Genomic DNA, 9,232 nt, shown 5'->3' on the forward strand with positions numbered 1-9,232 from the left:
AATCAGACAGTAACCTTGACCAGAACCAAACTCCTCCTGCATCCAAAGAAGAAAGACAGGGGTTTATAAAACGTCAAACCATCTGAATCTGATATGCACCTATTTTGTATGATTCTGTCTGCTTTTATTCTTTAAATCATTATTTAAGTAAAGCTACATCTTATGATGGTAGTATGTTAACAAATAAAGTAACAAATATCCCATGATATCATATGTTTGCTTCTTTGTTTTGCGCGTTGATATATTCTAAATTGGACTGTAGCATTCACTGTATAAAATCATCACTTGTATTTCTAGATGATCAGTGTCACACGAGATCCATTCTCATACTTGATCAAAGGCTTTGAAATATTCCATCGCGATAGAAACAAAACAAAGCCCTGAAATGGATGAACAGAATCCTAATTAAAATAAATCTTTTCCCACAGTCATGACTTTCCACGAGGAGAAACACAGCCATTTTTGGGTCACTAGCGTCGTAACTGCGATGCATTAGCCGTCTGTGGCGGAGAAAATGTCAGCGAGTTGCCAGCATGCAGTGAAAAATAGCTCAGAGTGGCTAATTAAGACATTTTCACTCATAACTTCCTCTATTCCCCTCATGGTTTGCAGATGCACTTCTTCATGCACCATGATTGTTATGTTTTATTCAAGGTTTCCCATTTAAATATGTTTTCCCTGCTCGTTCGGCCCCAATTGACACAATGCATCATTTGGAATCATTTTTCTGCTGATGTGGAGCAATCCACTGCTGCAGATGAACCCATGAATCATCATCTCTGTAGGTCCATGTTTGTCTGCTGTGTTTGTACACTGGGAGTCTTCCTCCAGTCACTCATTCATCATCAAACTATTGAGTTCATCAGCCGTCGGACACAGCAGAGAACTTCTCAAAGTTATGAGTCACTTAAGTTTAATCTTTCGAAACTGGAATGTTGTAAACTTATTTAGGATTTGAAATGGAACCAAATCATGTAGCATGTTTAATAAAGTTTGTTTGTAACTTGATCAATTTAATCCATCTACCTTTTTATTAATTCTAGTCCCCTTTTGTAGGTTGTGATTATTCTCACCTCCCAACTTCTGTTGGATATAGGATCAGAAAACAACAGTTTCAGAGGCTAAGCTAATCACTTTTGTCGGATTTAAGATGTTTCTTACAAGCAAACATATTTGTTTAATAGCTAAAGTGCAATCAAGTCCTTTTAGCACTTCAACTAAACATATTATATAAGCCTACTTCAATATTTACAGCTCCACTTGGAATAATTTGCTGTATGCTGTTGTATTGGGCCCCCAGGCCTTCCATTTTCCATCTTTTTATATTTTAGTGTCTTTAGTTGTTGTTAAAATAAATAAAAAGGATAAACAATTTAGCAGTTTTTAATTGAGACAAAGGACATGACAACAACTGTGTTGCTATTATTTGTCATTGTTACTCGAATATATTCAGTGATGCTATAATAACACATGTTTTCCTGCATGAATAAGTTATTAGAAAAACAGTTTAACAAAGGATGCCTTTGAATCTATACAATATTAATATTTAATAAGCAGTGGCTGAATGTGCTTTAAGATCCGACTGGTTTTATTTTTGCATACAAAGTGAAAGAGCTGCATAATGTGAGCCGCGGTTCAAATCTCCGCACTGTTGTTGAGCTCCACACTTGTGCTGGTTCCGCCTGGTTAAACTGACTTTTGTTGACTTTCACCGGCTTCATGGTGGAGGACATGTTAATTCGGTGTGTTTATGATATGTGGCCACTGTACCGTGCGACCGGTGAAGCATGAGTGGTGTGTAGGTGGGAGCCCGGTGCCGCGCTGAGTTGTCAAAGAAACGGTGGAAGCATGAAGTGCTGTCAAGAGTTGCAGCCTAATGAAGGAATACTCTCTCTGTGAGCAACACAAAAGCCGAGTGAGTGACGTCTCAAGGCCTCAGTCTAGCACCTTCGCAATGCAGCATGGATTTTTGACTCAATGCCGAAAAGATAGATGGAAAACTTGTATGTATATATATATATATATATATATATACACATACATATATATATATATGTATATATATATATATATATATACACATACAAGTTTTCCATCCTTTTCATCCTTCGCAGATACCATATGCTTTGAAATGTGGTAAATATGTTTGTGTGATTTGAGTCTACTATAAAAGAAAGTAAAAACGTTTGTTTGTTTGTAAATGTTTATTTGTTTAAGCAACAGGAGGTCACAACATGAAAAAAATAAAATAAAAAATCAATACATCACTGCAATATTTTCATTCAATCTTAAATATATGGCATAAAAGTCAACAAATGTATGTCAGTTATGGTTCAAATTTACAAGCAATGTAGAAATAATTAAAGAAGTATATGGTCAAACTCAATGCATGCCCATCTAGTAATTTAATGTTGACTAGAAGAACTTCCTCATAAGTGTGTTTGTCTTAAAAAAAACTTTTTTTTCAAGAAAAGCACATATTAATCACAAACTGGATTTTACCAAAACAATGTTCCAAGAGCAGCCCCTTGAGCTCATTTCTGCACTGTAGGTTCTAGTAGTTGAAACCTTTGCTCCACAGAAGAACTCCTAAACTCTTAAAAGCCCACATCCTCATAACTATTTTTTGCGCCAATTCCTCCGGTGTTGTCCAGAAGCATTGACTTTCTAGTGACTCGTAATCCATTTCAGTACGAAAACCTGAATGAAACTGCTTTTTTAATGTTCAGGTCAAATTGTTCTGCCCCTAACAAGACCTAATCACCAGAAACAGCAAGAACAAACTGGTTCCAGAGGTTCCTGTGACATTCAGCCCTTCAGCAAATGGACTTGTTTCAGGATGTATTTCTGTACAAACACGAAGCATAACATGAGGTAGAGCAGGGTAATCTGAGCAGTGGGCATTACAGTTCTATTGATCTTCTACTTCATCAAGGTCGATCCTCTCTTACTTTCGGTTTAGAAGTGAGAACTAATGCGAATATGAGGATGACTGGAGGAAAGATGTCTTATAACACTTATGAGGCTTGATGGCGTGGACTTTATGCTGGCCTCTGATATGCAGCCAAGAAATCGCCCTCTGATGATCAATAACCGAGGCATTAGATGAGTGCAGAGGTCCGACTCGTCATCCGCCTCTCCTGCTGAGGTCCAAACAATTAGACGCCTACAAACATCAAGTTACAAAACAACAACTGCTGCAAGCGAGTTCATGTAGCTTCTTGTTGGAAGAACAAAAGATTCTGCAGCGTGTCTCTATGTTTAAGATTGGTCTCAAAACCCTCCTTTTTGTTAATAGTTGGATATATTCAGGGCTGACTGTTACTCTTCTTAGTCAAGTTTAGATCTTTGGATACGTTTTTATAAACCCCTGTCTCTGTTCTAGGCACGCAGGAGGCCTCTCACTCTGAGTCCCTTGGAAGTGGCGATTTAATATCTATTTAAGAGACACTTAAAACAATCCATTGCTCTTTCTCTTTAAAAAAGAAGAAAAAAAAAGCTACAAACACAAAGAGATTTGGTTAATTATGAGTGAACCAAAAGAATGAGGGACTTTTTTTTTTCTTGGGGCAATATGAATTTGGTTCTCGAAAGTAATCCAGTCCACAATAACAACATTAAAATTGTAAATGAAAAAAATGCTCCTGAAGCCATTCTGTACACGTGGTCTCTGCTCTACTTTGAACTTACAGAACTGAAACCACATATTGGTTAATTGCTTACATGTATAAATCCGATTTCTAAATCTGGTAGAACTTTGACAAGTTACGTGGAAATGATCACACTTTTATCTCATATCACACACAGACTGGGCCCCGTGTCGGCACCACCTAACACCACGACCGTCCCACTCTTGGCAGCCACAGGTAACATAGGGACCAACTCCAGGAAGAGACCAAGTCCAAATGCCCAACTCTGATCTGCAACAGATTTCTGGTGCAGTTTACCTGAGCTCCAGACTTTGCAGGCTCACTGCTGCATTCATGCTCATCCATCAGTTAGTCTGGAGCTGATTATATTGTGAATTAAATCATACATGCTCCAATCCATTTTAAATATAAAAATAAATAATTTCATTTTTTAAGCAAATCTAAGTCACTCAAGATCTCTGGGATTTTAAATCAAACCAAAACCTGATCAAAACAATCAGAACCCAGACTATACGTGTAGTCAGGAACATTGTAAAACTGGATGAAAAGAAGACCCTGCAATGGTTTCAGAGGAGGCTGAGAGCAATAAAGACTGAGAGTTTGCATGAATCACCACTTCACAGCATCTCTACATCCCACAGCCTTGCACAAATGTCCCTGCCGCTTGTGCTTTTTCAAAAAAGGGAGATCACTGCTTTCAAATAAGAAGACTTCATTCCCAATTCTCAGTGCCAGCCTGGTGTCTGTGGAATAATGAAAGTCAAAAGTACAAGCAAATATTTCTGTATGCTTGTCTGGTGGGACATTGGGCTTTTTTATTTTTTGGTAGAACCTCTCAACCTCTATGGATCGACTTATTTTCCTGATTCTGAAGTTGTACTATTGTTTACTATGGACACACTCATTCTCTTTTACTGGTCCTCCAATTTTTATTTCGTTAACACAACGTCCATTCCCCGGAGAGACGCTTCATATCCTACACACACACGCACACACACATACACACACACACTTCTGTGGAGCTCCTCTCAGGCGAGAAGCAGATTCCCCACTCACACAGCAGCATCAATAATACAACCAAAAAGCCCCCACCACCACTTGCATCTAAAAATAAACCTCCTTTTTGCTTGAATATTTCATCTGCCCTTTAAATTTCTATCTCTGCACATTCGTCTTTTCTCTATTTATTGTCTTTAAATGGGTGATGAAGAGAGATGTCAACAGATGGGTCAGACACTTTACTCATTGACTCAATTTTGACAACTTTCTTTTAGCTTCCACTGACTTCACCATCAAGGAATCTCATCTGCACCAGTGAACCTGTCTCTGGGAGTGACACATATTGATATTCCTGTTTGCCCTCGTATCAGAACTCAAAAGAAGTCCCATTTAAGAAGCTCTTTATTCATTGTCATCTTCTTCTCTCCACGATTCCTATCAGTTGGTGTCAGCGAGAGTCCACCTTAACTCCGTTATCTTCATCTCAGACACATCTCACTCAAGTCTCCTTACCACATATGTTACACTTGAGGCCTGTAGTCCAAACCTGTCCTTTCAAGTTGTTTTTTAAAGTCTGCGACATCATTTTAAACATCAAAACCTTCAGAGCATGTTAACATGAAGGCTGGTTGAAAGAGTGTTGAGAGAGCAGAAATAATTGGATGTAAGTTTGTGTTTTACGAGGAAGAACAAGAGTGTCTTGTTTTACATGGTGGAGTTGGTGATAAGGCGTTAAATGTTCTTATTTTGGAAGTGAATACAGAGATTTTTGTATGATAACAAACTATGTTTAATGCTCAAGATTGTCATGTAAGTTGAGTTTTATTGATCCATCAACATTCAGTTATTTCAAACATCCCGCCTTAAATCATAGGACCTTTAGGTTTCCCATGATAACAATGACATGAACATCTCATGAGCAAATAGTTGGATTTTTAACCAATTCTAACAGTGAATGGTGAGTGCTATGGTGTCCCACAAGGTTCTATTCTTGGTCCAATACTATTCACAATCTTTTTGCTCCCACTAGGGGACATGATCAGAAGACACTCTATAAACTTTCACTGTTATGCTGATGACACCCAACTCTAGTTGTCCATGAAGCCAGATGAAAGAAATCAGCTAACACAACTAAAGTCCTGTATTAGAGATATCAAGTCCTGGATGACCAAAAACTTCCTCCTACTGAACTCGGAAAAAACTGAGGTTTTACTAGGTGGTCCGCAACATCTCAGACAATCATTAACTAATGCTCTAGCTTTACATCATGGACTTGCTCCTGCTACTAGCACCACTTTAAAGAATCTGGGTGTATGCTTTCACGAGGACTTATCATTTAACTCACACATAAAACAAATCTCACGGACTGCCTACTTCCACCTTCGTAACATTTAAAAAATCAGGCACTTCCTTTCTTTAGATGCTGCTGAGAAGCTCATCCATGCTTTTGTAACCTCCAGGCTGGACTATTGTAACTCTCTTCTGTCAGGATGTTCTAAGAAGTCTTTCAGAACTCATCAGCTCATTCAGAACTCTGCAGCTCGTCTCCTGACTAAGACTAAGAGGCGCGAACACATTTCCACTGTGCTCTCTTCCCTACATTGGCTTCCTGTAGAATTTAGAACACAATTTAAAATCCTTCTCCTAACCTATAAAGCCTTACATGGTATAGCACCAACATACATTAAAGATTTAATCCAAACGTACCAACCCTCTAGGACCCTACAATCCTTAAACTCTGATCTATGAGTTATACCACAAATCTCTAAATGTAGATTTGGAGCCAGGACCTTCAGTTTTCAAGCCCCTCTGCTGTGGAACCAACTACCGGCTTCAGTCCGGAGGGCAGACACCCTCTCTATGTTTAAAAACAATCTGAAAACCTTACTTTTCGATAAAGCCTATAACTAACTTAATTGTTTATCTTAGCTGCTATAGGCTGAGAATGCTGGAGGAGTTTTAGACACCGAGCTCTGTATATCCTTCTTTTCTGCATTACATTCATCACCTGTGCAGTTTAAACCCACACCTTTTTATCTCTCTCCCGGAGCCCCAGGGCTCCACCTCCAGAGCTGCTGCTGATCCAGGATCTTCACTGATCATCAGATCCCGAGTTCTCTCCAGCACCTCCATGGACTCTCCTACACTCTCCTCTTTTTTTCTCACTATATCCTCCCCCCATCCTTCCTCCCAGCCGGTCAAAGCGGCAGGCCGTCAACAATGAGTCGGGTTCCACTCGAGGTTTCTGCCTTCTAAAAGGAAGTTTTTCCTCGCCATAGCTCACTGTACAGTGTTCCGCTTCTTGCTCTTTGTTGAATTGCTGGGATCTATTTGTCCTTAATCAACTATAGTCTTACTTAAACTGTATAGTGTCTTGAGATAACTTTTTTATGATAAGACACTTTAAATAAAATTGAATTGAATTGAATTGAATCAACATTTATTTAACCATATATGTATTCAAATACATTGATACCAAGCTCTGTCCTAACTGGTCACCAATGTCCAAAATCCCGTCAGAAATTTCCCCTTTCACATTATCTATTTGTCAAATGGTTAATCAATGTTGACAGATTTTCATTGTTGAAATGGTTACAGTAAATCAACGTTGTTTAATCAACACCAACCGAAAGTAACCAATCTGACCAATAATCAACATTGAATCAATAAAATGTGTTTTCTGGGAAGATAAGCTCAGTACATGTTTATAATGGAACTAATTTGCTTTGTTCTTTCTCTGACTTGTGTCATTCTACCCTTATTACCCACTGCTCTGTTTAGAACAAGCAAAAAATGGTTAGTTTTAGAGTTGCTAGTTATTGGTGGTCTAGTAATCAAGTACTTCTCTTTTGCCAACACAATATTAAGGTTTGGCATAACATGACTTTAATACATTGATTGTAATAAAGTCATGTAAAATAAGCTCCTCCGGGTGTTTTTAAGCTTTATTTTTAAAATATTCTTATCATATAACTGGGGGAGACTTTAACATCTCCTGAGGTAGTTAGTGGGGCGTCTCTACTATCATGCGCATAAATCCATACACTGAGAATGAAGTCATCAAAGAGACATTGGAATCAAACCTCAACAGTTTTGAATTCAGCTCCAGTGCTCAGGCAGCATCTTCTGGGACGATCAATCGTATGTCGCAAACTCTCCCATAAACCTTCCTCTTCCCTCTGAGCAGATATGATGAGCGGCTCACGTGGGAAGTGCTTCTCTCTTGCTGCGTGTGCGTGTTTTCCTCCGTGGCCTCGACTTTAATTGTGCGGTTGATACTGCGGTCGAGGCTGCTGACCCTGCCAGACTGACAAAGAGTAAGATGGAGATGAAGACCCCGCTGAGAGTAGTCTTAGTGATTCTTATGTAATGTCTTCATATGGGGATGGAAATGCCTGCTGACAGCGTGGTTTATCCTGTTTACCTGTCACTTTTTACACTTTCATCTCTCTCTTCATCTCTGCAGGTCTGTTCCTTGACCTTTTCTGCATCTGCTGGGCGAAAACATTTAGTGTCAAGAAACTGGACGAGTCTCTTACCTGTGTTCCAGAAGGTTATGTTGTTGTCGGATTGAGCCGAAACCCTCTCTGACACAGACTGTCAACACTTGTTCATTAAAGATTCTGTTTATGGTTTATTTTGCTCATTCTTATGTCTAATGTCTTGTAATTTCCAGAGATTGCAGGCTTAATCAGAAGTATTAGATTGAAAGTCTTCCCTTTGGTCATTAATCATGTTTTTGGTTTGCTGCAATATTTTCACTTCAAACAGCAGTAAACAATGTATTAATTATCATTGTTTTAGCCTCATAAATCATTCCTGCTTACTGTCGCAAGAAATCGACAAACACATTTTTTTCGCAGGCGCCGAATAATGAAGTGTGCAAATCGGTTTTGGCGGAGAAGATTACAGTCATGTTTGCACAAAGATTAACACGGTCGACACCTGAGCAGCACGGGCTGATGTACACTTCATTATTGTTCATCTAATGGGTCTCGTGGAGCAAGTGTAAATAGATTTACAAAGTATTTCAATACGACATCCTTGTTTGCTTTTAAGTTGATCTTGAGTCCATCAGTACAGAACAGGTTACCTGAGACATGTTTCCTGGGTTTGTTTTGGGACTCCGCCCAGCGAATACATTCAAACCAATTGAGTGGAAGACTGGATTCAAGCAGTTTTCTATCTCCTTGTGTTCCTGAAATCCAGAAGGACCACTTTTTTTATGCGATAAGTAACCTGATCGTCATCTGACAATCAAACGTTTCCAAGAAACGCTGATGATTATGTTAGCATCTGGATCCACCGATCCTCCTAAGATTCATCGTTCCATAGAGAAGTCTGCAGCGTGAGCTCTCTTTCTACTGCTTAATAAATGTCCACCGATGTTTCTGCCAGCAGGGACTTCAATCCCCTCGGGTGAGTTTCCATGGCGAAAACCTGGAATAAAAGATTTTGAAACTTTTCTTTTTTTTTCAGATAATCTCTGAAAATAAAAATCTGATATCCAGAAGCTGTGTGTCCTGTTATTCTCTCCCTGTTGTGAAATCAATAGCAACACAAAAGGCATTTGTTTCCAAAGA

At 39.0% G+C, this 9,232-nt stretch overlaps 1 long non-coding RNA gene across 1 annotated transcript; it reads right to left on the reverse strand.

Moving 5' to 3' along the window:
- Positions 1-7,612: 7,612 nt before the first annotated feature.
- Positions 7,613-8,867, reverse strand: LOC148065496 (uncharacterized). The gene is made up of 3 exons (XR_015713465.1): positions 8,743-8,867; positions 8,074-8,140; positions 7,613-7,956 (listed from the first exon to the last, which is right to left on the reverse strand). It is a non-coding gene; the product is annotated as an uncharacterized LOC148065496 (long non-coding RNA).
- Between the last annotated feature and the right edge of the window lie 365 nt (positions 8,868-9,232).

The sequence above is a fragment of the Callionymus lyra genome, chromosome 15 (genome assembly GCF_982586985.1).
Source record: "Callionymus lyra chromosome 15, fCalLyr1.hap1.1, whole genome shotgun sequence".
NCBI lineage: Eukaryota > Metazoa > Chordata > Actinopteri > Syngnathiformes > Callionymidae > Callionymus > Callionymus lyra.